Source organism: Ictidomys tridecemlineatus, chromosome 10, assembly GCF_052094955.1.
Source record: "Ictidomys tridecemlineatus isolate mIctTri1 chromosome 10, mIctTri1.hap1, whole genome shotgun sequence".
NCBI lineage: Eukaryota > Metazoa > Chordata > Mammalia > Rodentia > Sciuridae > Ictidomys > Ictidomys tridecemlineatus.
The window spans coordinates 103511007-103521663 of record NC_135486.1 but is presented as its reverse complement, the minus strand read 5'-3'; the positions used below and the strand labels follow the sequence as shown (position 1 = coordinate 103521663).

General features: G+C 49.9%; 1 long non-coding RNA gene across 1 annotated transcript in view; it reads left to right on the top strand.

Moving 5' to 3' along the window:
- The first annotated feature begins 330 nt into the window (after nt 1-330).
- Nucleotides 331-10657, top strand: part of LOC144367051 (uncharacterized) — a 73090-nt gene continuing 62763 nt past the window's right edge. The window contains exon 1 of the long non-coding RNA XR_013426259.1: nt 331-586. This is a non-coding gene — a long non-coding RNA (uncharacterized LOC144367051). The remainder of the gene's footprint in view (nt 587-10657) is intronic.

Below are 10657 nucleotides of genomic sequence, written 5' to 3'. Positions count from 1 at the left end.
TATTCCGCTTTCTCCTCTTGTCAGACTTTGAAAGTACTTATGCAAAATTAAGCCCTAGACAGCTCCTGGTCTGAAGGTACTGTCCAGCCTTCAGCCATAGTAGCCCTTGCTCTCTCCCCTTCTATGCATGAGTCCATGGGGAAGCTAGCTTCTTCCTATGCAGAGAGATGAAAAGCAGGAGAGCTCATTCCAGGCTCACTTGCCTCCTGGAGGCTGTGCCTAGCACATGCGTGAGGGGCAAACCCAGCTTCGGTCTTGGGCAGCACTTACATGGTTGCTGCAGAGGCTTTGCCTGAGCCTGAGAGGTAGGAATGTGTGTGGGCAGTTCCCAGCTGCCACTCTCAGGCTCTCCGGTAGGGTGGGTCCCCAGTCACACACGGGACACAAGGTGGAGCCAGGCCTTCCTGGGGTGCACATCTGGGATAAAGGCCCAGGGACCTTGCGAGCCTCCCAGCTTCCCCTTCAGCTCCTGCAGAATGACCTTCAGGCTCTGGCAGATGATCTCCTGGGCTTGGGACCTTGAGCTGCCCTCCTGTGGGTCTGTGATGGGTGTTTGCAGGGTGCCGAGTGGGCATAGAAATCACAGGTATGTGGGTTTGTTTTATCCTTGAGGAGTCCAGGGTTGCTACATTGGCCATAGCAGTGTCCCTGAGCCCAGAACAGAGCTGTCAGCTCTCATCCAGGACCTCACATGTGTGAGTGGTGGTTCACATGCCAAGACCCTAGTGGAGACCTCTCTTCTCCACTTTCTTCAAACTCTCAGCTGTCCCATCTCGGGCTGTGCCTTAAAAATGATCTCTTAGTGGTTTGGGTGCTTTCTAGGTGTGAGTAACTGTATGTCTGATCAGCATAGACTTGGCAGGTGGAGGACAGGCTGGGCCAGCTGCCCAGCTCTGCCAGGCTTGGCCTCCTTGCCTCCCATGATAGCAGAGAAGGGGGCATGTTGGAGTGGGGACTCCCCTGTTCTTTTTTTACATGGATAATGGTTGTTACAGATGTTGCCTCCTTTCTCAGTTCCTGGGGCAGGGGAGCTGAGTGCTCATCTTGGGCCGACCATCAGGGCTGAGTGCACCTGGTGTGTAGGGGGGATTATAAGTGTCCCACGCTGCCCATTGCAAACTGCTGATTCTGGCCAAGCTGAGAGGCTTGAGGACGCCTGATGGGAAACTGGGCACAGGTGAAGTCTGCTGAGACCAATAACATTTCTTGGGGGTAGCTTCAGGATTTTCCTTCCTGCTCCCATGTGTGGGGCACCACTGCCCAGTATTTTCTGTGAACTGGGTTCTCAAAATGGTACGAAGCAGACTTCCCAGCTCACCAAGGAGCTGCCAGACATGAAGGGCGTCTTCAGCCTTCCTCTGGCTACACATACTTAGGCCCCCAGGCCCATCTCCCCATGTCTGAGACTGCACCCTGGCAGCTTCAGGGAGGGTTCTCCCATAAAGCAGATGCTCTGTTTCCTGCTAGGATAGAGAGGTGAGGTGAGGTGAGGAGTCCTGTCCCTAGAGACATCACAGGCCTCTGCCATACTCACTCTGATCCTTTGAAAATGGAATTGCCTGGACCTACCTCACAGCGACAGAGGGGGGTGAGAAGATCCTTCCAAGTGTTCAGCGCCCTGCAGCTCCCAAGAAACTCCTGTCAGTCTGAGAGTGGCTGCCCCACAATCATACTTGTGCTTAGCCTGTGTCAAGAGCATCATGATCCCCCTGGCCCCTGCTGCCCTGGCATCTGACATCCCCTGCTCTCCTTGGCCACCTGGTGCCCTGCAGTCCTGTGCTCTCAGTCTTCTGCACCTTCTGTGTGCAGCCCATGGGATCCTCACTCCCCTTAGTTGATCTGTATCTTTATCACATTCCTTATAAGTCGGAGGATTCATTTGCCATGTGTCTTGCCCCCTAGAACATGCACTATGGGAGAGCATTGCTGGCTGCCTGGGCTAGGGTTACATCTGCTCCCTGGGAGATCATAGACGTGTGGCAGACAAGCAGGTGAACAGACTGCTTGGTCATGGCTACGGTCTTGTCTGGGAAGACCTCTGCCCCATTGGAGAGGAGTTCCACTTCCTCTCACCTGGGGCAGGAGTTGGGGTTGCTGCCTCAGAGCCATGCTGGGGACTCTGGTGTCACCTGTGTATGTCACCAGACATTTCTCCTGAACCACTGCTGTCCTAAAGTGAGGTGCAGTCTTGTGGGACTCGTGGCAGAAACCCAGGCAGAGGCTCTCCAGGAAAGAGGAAAACATACTCCCTTCCTAAGAATTCTGGGGGTATTAGAATTTTATTAGCTTTTAATTAGACTCCAATTTAAAGCAAACTAATGAAATCACTCTTTGAAAAGCACTCTTTTTAAAAATTTTTATTTATATGACAGTGGAATGCATTACAATTCTTATTGCACATATAGAGCACAATTTTTCATATCTCTGGTTGTATACGAATTATATTCACACCAATTCGTGTCTTTATACATGTACTTTGGATAATAATGATCATCACAATCCACCATCATTTCTAACCCCATGCCCCCTCCCTTCCCCTCCCACCCCTCTACCCTATCTAGAGTTTGTCTATTCCTCCCATGCTCCCTCTCCCTATCCCACTATGAATCAACTTCTTTATATCAAAGAAACCATTCTGTATTTGTTTTTTGGGGATTGGCTAACTTCACTTAGCATTATCTTCTCTAACTCCATCTGTTTACCTGCAAAGGCCATGATTTTATTCTCTTTTATTGGTGAATAATATTCCATTGTGTATCTATGCCACATTTTTTTTTTATCCATTCATCTATTGAAGGGCACCTAGGTTGGCTCCATAGTCTAGCTATCGTGAATTGTAAAAAGCACTCTTTAATATATTTTTTTCTGGGTGTTTATTTCCATAAATTATGGAACTCAGCTCAGGAACTCATTTCCAAGGAGCAGACCTCATGGAGGAGCTGAAAACCTCTGCACAGTTGCCCTCAGAACTGTGGTTCCTGGCCCAGTTGATCCATGTCACCCGAAGCCCTTCATCCTGTGTCTTGTCCTGGGTGAAAATAGTCCTCAGCATCCTATGGCCAGACTGTATGGATGTGCAGTAAAGGCCTGGGGGTGGAGGACAGAGGGACCCTGTGTGTGCAGAGCCTGGAGGGAATGATCTCACCTGCTTCTATGAGTTGATTTAGAGTGAAAACTCTGTGTGGGGAGCTTAACCAGCTGTTTTGGAGTTCAGGACTGACCCACAGTGCCTTAGCGATGCAGATGAATAGACAGAGCAAATTTAGTTTTGTAGTTCCTGCTACCAAACAGTCTGCAGTGGACCAATCAATACCTGGACCCCTGACTTGAATGGAGATGACATTTAGGTTTTTGAGAGTCTTGGCTGCTGTTTTCCTTCCAGGTGTGACTGCCACAAAGGTTTCCATACCTGTCTTGGGCCTCCCGCAGAGCTTTGGGTCAGGTGGTGTCCCCAAGAGACAAAAACCCAAACAAAAGCAGGTGTGTCCAGCATGGTCATGCTGCCTCCACGTACTGTTTGGTTTTATGTGCATTAGTTTCACCTGCTAATCATCCTCTCTGGTGACAAACTAAAGGCTAACGCCTGCTTCCTTGGAGCCAGGCTGGGCTGACCAAGTTACAGGGCATCTCCCTGTTTCTCTGGTGCTGCTTTATCAAACCACGTTGGACTTAGAGACTTAAAACAACACAGGCTCACTCCCTTTTGATGCTGGAAGTCAAGGTCCAGGATGCACTCCATGGAGTCAGAACGAAGGTATCAGCAGGGCTGGCTCTTTTGGACCTGCTGGGCTCAGTCCTGGCCTCTTTGGGCTTCTGAATGCTGCAGGTTGTTGTCTTCAAAGCTGCTTCTCTGCTCCTGTTGTCCCCTCACCTCTTCTTTGCGCATCTTGCCTCCTTTGTAAAAACACCCACTTGGATAAGCACAGTGATCCCAAGCCTCAGGGTACTTATCTTAACCACATCCATAAAGGGCTTCTTGCATGCAAAGTGATACGCACCCAGGTTCTTCGATGGCGGACACTTTTGGAGGCCCAAATTTATCTGACCATGCCCATATCTGGTGGGAATGCACCTTGGTATAATTCCTCTTCCTTGGACACAGGCTGGAGCCTGAGCCAAATGTCACTGCCTGGAGCAGGAACCCTCTTGCCCCCAAACTGCTGGCCTGAGCACAGTGCCTGTGTGCTCAGAAAATGGGAAAGCTGGTCAGTGTGGCTGGATGAGGCTCTTGGGGCTGAAATGAAGGCTTAGCTGGGCTCAGAGTAGAACTGTTGGCCATCCTGCTAGGGAAGAGAAGTGAGGCAGGGATGGGAGGCCTGCCCAAGCCAGCAGAGGCACGGTGCCTTGGGCAGCTGACCCAAGCTGTTCTCTGATGCAGTGGGTCCAGGATAGGGTAGAGGCTTTGCCTTGCCCTTTCCTATATCTAGTTCCTTTCCCACCCATATCCTCTCTTGGTGAGAATGGGCTAGAGCAGCAGCTGTCCAGGTAGCTGGCTTTGAGGTTTTCCAGGTGTACTCTTGGTGGGCACTTCCCAGCAGGGCTGCAGCCCTGGGAGTCTGCAGCCATGAGGGGCTTCCCAGTGGATGTAGCCATAGGCTGCTTCCATCCTACAGGCTCCCAGAGGGTGTCCCCCTACTTCCAAGAGAGCTGCACATAAGCAGGGACTTCTCTCTGGACCACACACTTGGGATCCCAGCCTCCCATAGCCCTGGCTTCAGCCAGAGTCCTTTGTTCTCCACATGGGGTTCTGTGCCCCAAGATTCCTGGGGATGCCAATTCCTGCTCCTGGAATGGAGTCCTTCTTATGCACCCTCCTGCAATCCACACCCACAAGCCGAGTGTCAGTGGCAAGGGAGCACCAAGACACTGGCTCCTCAGAAGTGGGCTTAGCAGGACATATGAAGAGGACAGAATGGCCAGAGAGGCCAGGGAAAAGGAACAGAGCAGAGAGGGAGTTCCTGGAAAGAAGCACGACTGACTCACTCTCCAATGACCCTGGAAGGCCCTGTGATTCTCCAGAAGGTCCAGCTCACCTGGGCATGGCAGATACTTCCTAATTTTTGTCCAGTGACCTGAAAGTTTGCATCATTAATCTAGCCAGGCCAGTCCGTATATGGAAACTTGCAGAAGGGCCAGAACATGTGCTTATTACTTTTAAGGCTGGAGAGTTCTGTCATGCCTCTCCACTCTCTGACTCTTCTCTGCTTATTCTCCAGGAGAGGGATCTGTGGTTCCTGAGACCAATTAGCAGTGATTTGCATGGTGGCCGGATGTGTCCAGTCTGGTTAGAGCAGTTAGGGAGGGATGGGAGCCTGATACTGAGTCAAAGGGCCACTTGCTCAGCCTGGGCTTGGCTTCAACTCATGACAAGGACCTCTAAGTGTATCTGGCCAATGGCTAGTCACAGAGTCTGCACCTCTGCTTCCTGAGGGACCCATAGTGGAAGGGTCTGCATAGAAATTCCCCAGGACTCTGCTCACTGCCCTTCCTGAAGGGTCTTTCATGGAGGCTCGGGTGCCATGTGAAACCTTAAAAGGGCCCTTTTGTGTATAGCTTTGGAAAGAAATGACAGCATTCCTTGACTAGACATGGGACTTTAACATCTTCCCTTGCTAAACAAAACAGAGCCTGGTAGAGCTCTTCCCTGGGTTGATACAACTTGTCATTGGTGAGACAGGCCATCAACACTGGGGTAGGGTCAGGGAGATAAAGGGGAAGAGCATCACTTTGTACAAAGGCAAAATAAGATAGAGCCCTTGCAGATGGCTCCTGGCATTTACCTTGCCTAGTCTCATGTCAGCCGCCACAGTCAATCTTCTGAACAGCAAGACTTAAAGAGAGTCTTTTGATTCTTCATTAAAAGAGTTGTCATAGAAAAATTTAATGGGAAAGTAGTTTTAAACCACCCATATCAAGAAGGAGTCTCCAGGGCTTGGGTGAGTGTGTGTTCTGCTTTTTAATTCTGTTCATTAGCAGGTTCTGCAGAGGCTGACTTTGAAAGCACTGGGATCCCGGAGGGGGAGAAGAGGAGGTGGGGAGGGGAGGAGTGAGAAGAGGGAGAGGAAGAGGAGGAAGGAGAAGAGGAGAGGGATGTGGAGGAGGGAGAGGAAGTGAAGAAAGGGAGGAGAAAGGGAGGAGAGGGGAGACAGTAGGAGAGAGAAGAGGATGGTGTAGGGGAGGAGAAAGGGGGGAGGGGAGGAGGTCAGAAGGAGGATGGGGAGGGGAATGATAGAAGGAGGATGGGGTAAGGGAGGTGGGTGAGATGGTGGCAGGCCAGGTGAGATGCTGGACCCAGGGCTGGCTTGGCCTGTCCTCTGCCTTAGAACTTGGTCTCCTGGCCTGTGAAGTGAGAAGGTAACCAAGCATCTGGCACACTCTCTGTCCAGATGTGCTCACTCCCTGATGAGGATCACTAAGATGGAGAAATGCTATGAATTTAAGAAACTTCCAAACTGCCTCCTAAGTGGTTACCTCACAGTGTCTCTTCCCAGCATATGTGAACACCCAGAGGCACCACAGAGCTCACTTTCGTGTGATGGCCATTGGGCCGGGCGGGAGTGTTCTGCTGGGATTCCCTGCAAAATTGTTTTGGTCCCTTGCTGAAAGTCACTTGGGGGTCTGTTTGTCCTTTCTGGACTTGACGCTTCTCCAGTGCATCTATCTGGGGTTTCTGGTCAGACCTGCCTTGAACTTGGCAGCTTCACTTCACAACCAGTTTTGGCAAATGCCTCAGCTTTTCACCTGGAGGCTGTATCTGTTGTTAGGTCTTCGCTGAATCTCTAAGTTATTTTGTCAATTTATGGAAAGAAGTCTGCTGGGATTTCATTGACTGACTACATCAATTTGAGTCCTCCATCTAAGATATTTCTCTTTATTGTGATTTTTCTCAGCAATGTTTTATAGCTTTAGATATAGACTTTTTTTTGCAGATTTTGTTAAATTTATCCCCCAATTTTTGATATTATTGTAAATTGTATTTTCAAGTTCACTTTATATATATATATATGTGTGTGTGTATACATATATATGTATATGAAATTTATATATATGTGTATATGTGTGTATACTCATATAAATGTGTGTATATACACCTATACATATATACAGGTATATACTTTTTTGTGTGTCATTCCTTCCTCCCTATATTTGTACCTTCTTCCTTTCCCATGTCTCTTTGCACTGGCTGGAACCCCCAGTCCAATGTTGAAGAGGTGAAATTGGAAACTAATCTTTCCCTCTCTCCCCACTTAGGAGAATTCAGTCTTTCACCATTTGTTTTAATGTGAGCTGTAGGAGAGAAGCCCGCTCTGTACTGCTCACCACTCAGTAGCATGAAGCACACACTGGTCCTCATCTGAAGCCACAGAACCAGTTGAGTGACTCCAGAGTGGCAAGAACAATGAGTCCATGAATGCATCGGTGATACCATGTGCTGTGAGAGGAGAAAGCAGCTTCCTGGACCCAGAGTCCAAGCCAGTGCCTGCTATAAGCTCTAACAGGGTGTCCAGAGAGCCTATCAATTGCCTCCCTCTGTCACTTTTCCACTTTATGATCCACTGAGACTAGGTGATGCCTTTCCTTAGTAAGACTATACAGTGAAGCATTTCCATAGGGCAATGATGGGCCAGAAGACTGGGCTGTGTGGGGAGGTGAATGATTCCTCATCTCACATTCAGCCTCCTGACTTGCAGTCTGCACTTGGCAGGAAAGCTGGCTGAGCTAACCTTTGATATGGTGGATGGAACAAGGTTCTTGGTTCACATACAGATCCACATGGCTGCATGGGGAGCCCAAGCCAGGCCTGGCTGGATACCCATTCTGAATGATGTGGGTGAGGCCCACATGCCTTCTGCATCCTTCCCTCTCTTTACCTTCCAACCCTTCAATCCCTCAATCCCTCAATTCCACTACTCCCATCATTAACTGGCTTGAGGAGACATATAGGGTGGAGCCTTCTGTTCCCTTGGATAACGGCTTGGAGCTCTGTTTGTGAGATCTTCATGATCATAGAAGAAAACAAATTTTTCAGCTTGTGGCTGGCTTGGGCACAGCCTTTGAGGGATTCCAGAAACCTCAAATCCATTTCATCTCAAGCCAAGTTAGGGGTCTTCTTACATTTGGTGGTTCTCCTCCAGACTCAAAAAAAAAATGAAAGCATTTGGAAACTGTAAACTTTGAAGATGCAGAAGAGCAAAAGGCACAGATGGGCTGTGTCATGTCCAAGTCACAGTCCAGGAGCATAAACATGAATGCAGAAAGGCAGGAGAAACCACGGATGGGGCTTCTTTTATCCCATGGAAGCTGGAAGCTGGCTTCCTGGAAGATCATTTCTCTCTCCCTTTGTGCCACTTGAGTGACCCAAGCTGAAGTCTCAGATGAATAAATGATTGACTGAGGCTTGACTGTCAAGCCTGACCAGGAAATAAGCATAAACAGGGTGCTTGTGTGGACACTGGTGCTTTGCATATGTGGGAAAAATTGACTTCCAGATGCCTCCAGGCCTTGCTCATCGCGCACAGTGCTCTGTTGGGAGAAGAGCACTCATCTCATGGGAGGGTTTTAGGCAGCACTGTTGATCACATGTGGAGCTCCTTGTGCAGTTTTGCTGAGAGGTCAGCAGAAGCAAATCCTTTCTGCTCATTACTGGTTTTGCAGAGCATCTCTGGATTAGAGATTACAGGAATGCTAATAGAGCCGTCTCTATCTGAAATTCTGCAGGACGGTTTCCTGGATACTGACCTTCTCCTAGCTGGAGGACAGGGGCCTTCTGGAAACAGTGTTGCTGATGACTTCTGCAAGGGCCATGTGATTTCTGAGATGCAGAACCAACCTTGGAGCCTGGTAGGGTAGGGCAGGGGTGGGTAGCCTTGAAAACTTGGTGACAGCAATGTCTGTGGAGGGTTGGGGTGTGTACTGACCTTCAGGTGAGCTCAGACAGGACATTTTTTTCTGGAGTGTGTACCACCTGAGGAGGAAGGAGAGTGTTATGTGGGGTGCCTATCCACAGGAAGTGAGGGCTTCTAGCTCCCCCTGCAGGGTAGCTGGAAGTCCCTTTTGACAGGTAGATGTTCTAGGTTCATGTGACTTGTCCTCTCAGGACATGGGTAAAATGGTAAACACAATGACAGTGGCTACTGGTGCTGGGTAGGATTTGTGTACTCAGTGCTCAGCTTAGCTGCACTGGGGTTGGGAAGCTGACTTGTCTTGGGTGTCGAGAGAGTAGGATGCCCTGTGGCTGTCCCCCCGACAGCAGCTACAGAGGTTAGGAGGGTCTCTGGACATCAGAGGCCCAGGGGAAGGAGAGGTCAGCATGGGCTAGGAGAGAGAGGTTGATCACTAGCCTTAGGAGCAGGCTGAGGAGCTCATCCTGAGCACCAGGATGCCCCACTGTCCTCAGTGTAGGTCTAATGTGTTGTCATAAGAAGTAACCCTCACAGGGTCGTCTCCTTGTTTAAATAAATTTAAGGTGGGATGATGAGAACTGAGGTAACTGGGGAGCACTCCACAAATGTGGCACATGGATGGAGAAGGAAAGACATGAGAGAACCAGCTGCCAGAGAAACAGGCAGAACCCCGAGGCACAGAAGCACCTTCACCCAGCTCTCAGTGGCCCCGTGGAGGGGTGAATACAGACCCGACTTGCTCTGACCATGAGGTGGGGAAGCCATGATCACTGAGCAGTTGTAGAGACTCAGGAGTCAGGGGCCACTGGAGGGGCTTCAGGACAGGACGTGAGTCTGTCTCTGGCTCTGACTTGATCCTTCTGCTGACCACACAGTGTCCCAGCCCCAGATGTCCCTCCACCCCTGCAGACCCTGATCTTTCACCTGCCATGGCTTTCTTTAGCCCCTCTGACCAAAATCTGCACACTTGGCCTTCCTTTCTACCACTTCTTTTCCCATGTGGCCCTCTGACCTGTACTTCCTCCCCATGGGTGGGGGATATCTTTTTCCTGGATTTCTTGTAAGAGGTTTTGTTGGGGGATTTTCTCTTTAGGGTTTTTTTTTTCCCTGAATGAGTCCTACATCTTCCCTGTCTCCTTCCAAGTCAAGGGGACATACCAGGGGCTGGGTTTTCCTTCTCTCCTGGCCGGGTGTTGACTGTGAGTGTGTCAGTGCAGTGCAGAGATGTATCCAGGCTCAGGGTAAATGCTTTCAAGCACCTTCCCACTTACACAGGCTCTGGGTTCCCACTACTCAAGGATCCTCAGTGTCTCACGACCTCATGGGCTGCATGTCTTCACCCTGATGGCTTGGTTCCCATGGCTGCTTCCCCTTGCAGGCTAGACTGTTCCTCACAACTGTTCTGTCTGGTTACCTCTTGGCTGTGCAGGAGGATCCTATGTCAGTGAAGTTTCCCAAGCTTATTCTCACTTGGGCTCCAAGGGCAGCGAGGCCATCAACAGCTCTGCCCTTGAAACTTTTTGAGCTCTGGCTTCTTACAGCTAGAATGAAGTGTAAAACACCACTATCTCCTGGGTTGCCACCAGGTGAAACTAGGTAGTGCCACAAGCCCTGGACCTCATCAGGCTGGAGACACTTTCTATTGCCACCCTTGTTTCTGATGGTGCTTTCCCTCTTGTAGGTGGGTGTCCCAGGCCCCTATATCCTGACCCTTCCCCACCAGAATCCTTTCAGCTTTTAGAAGCCGGTGATCG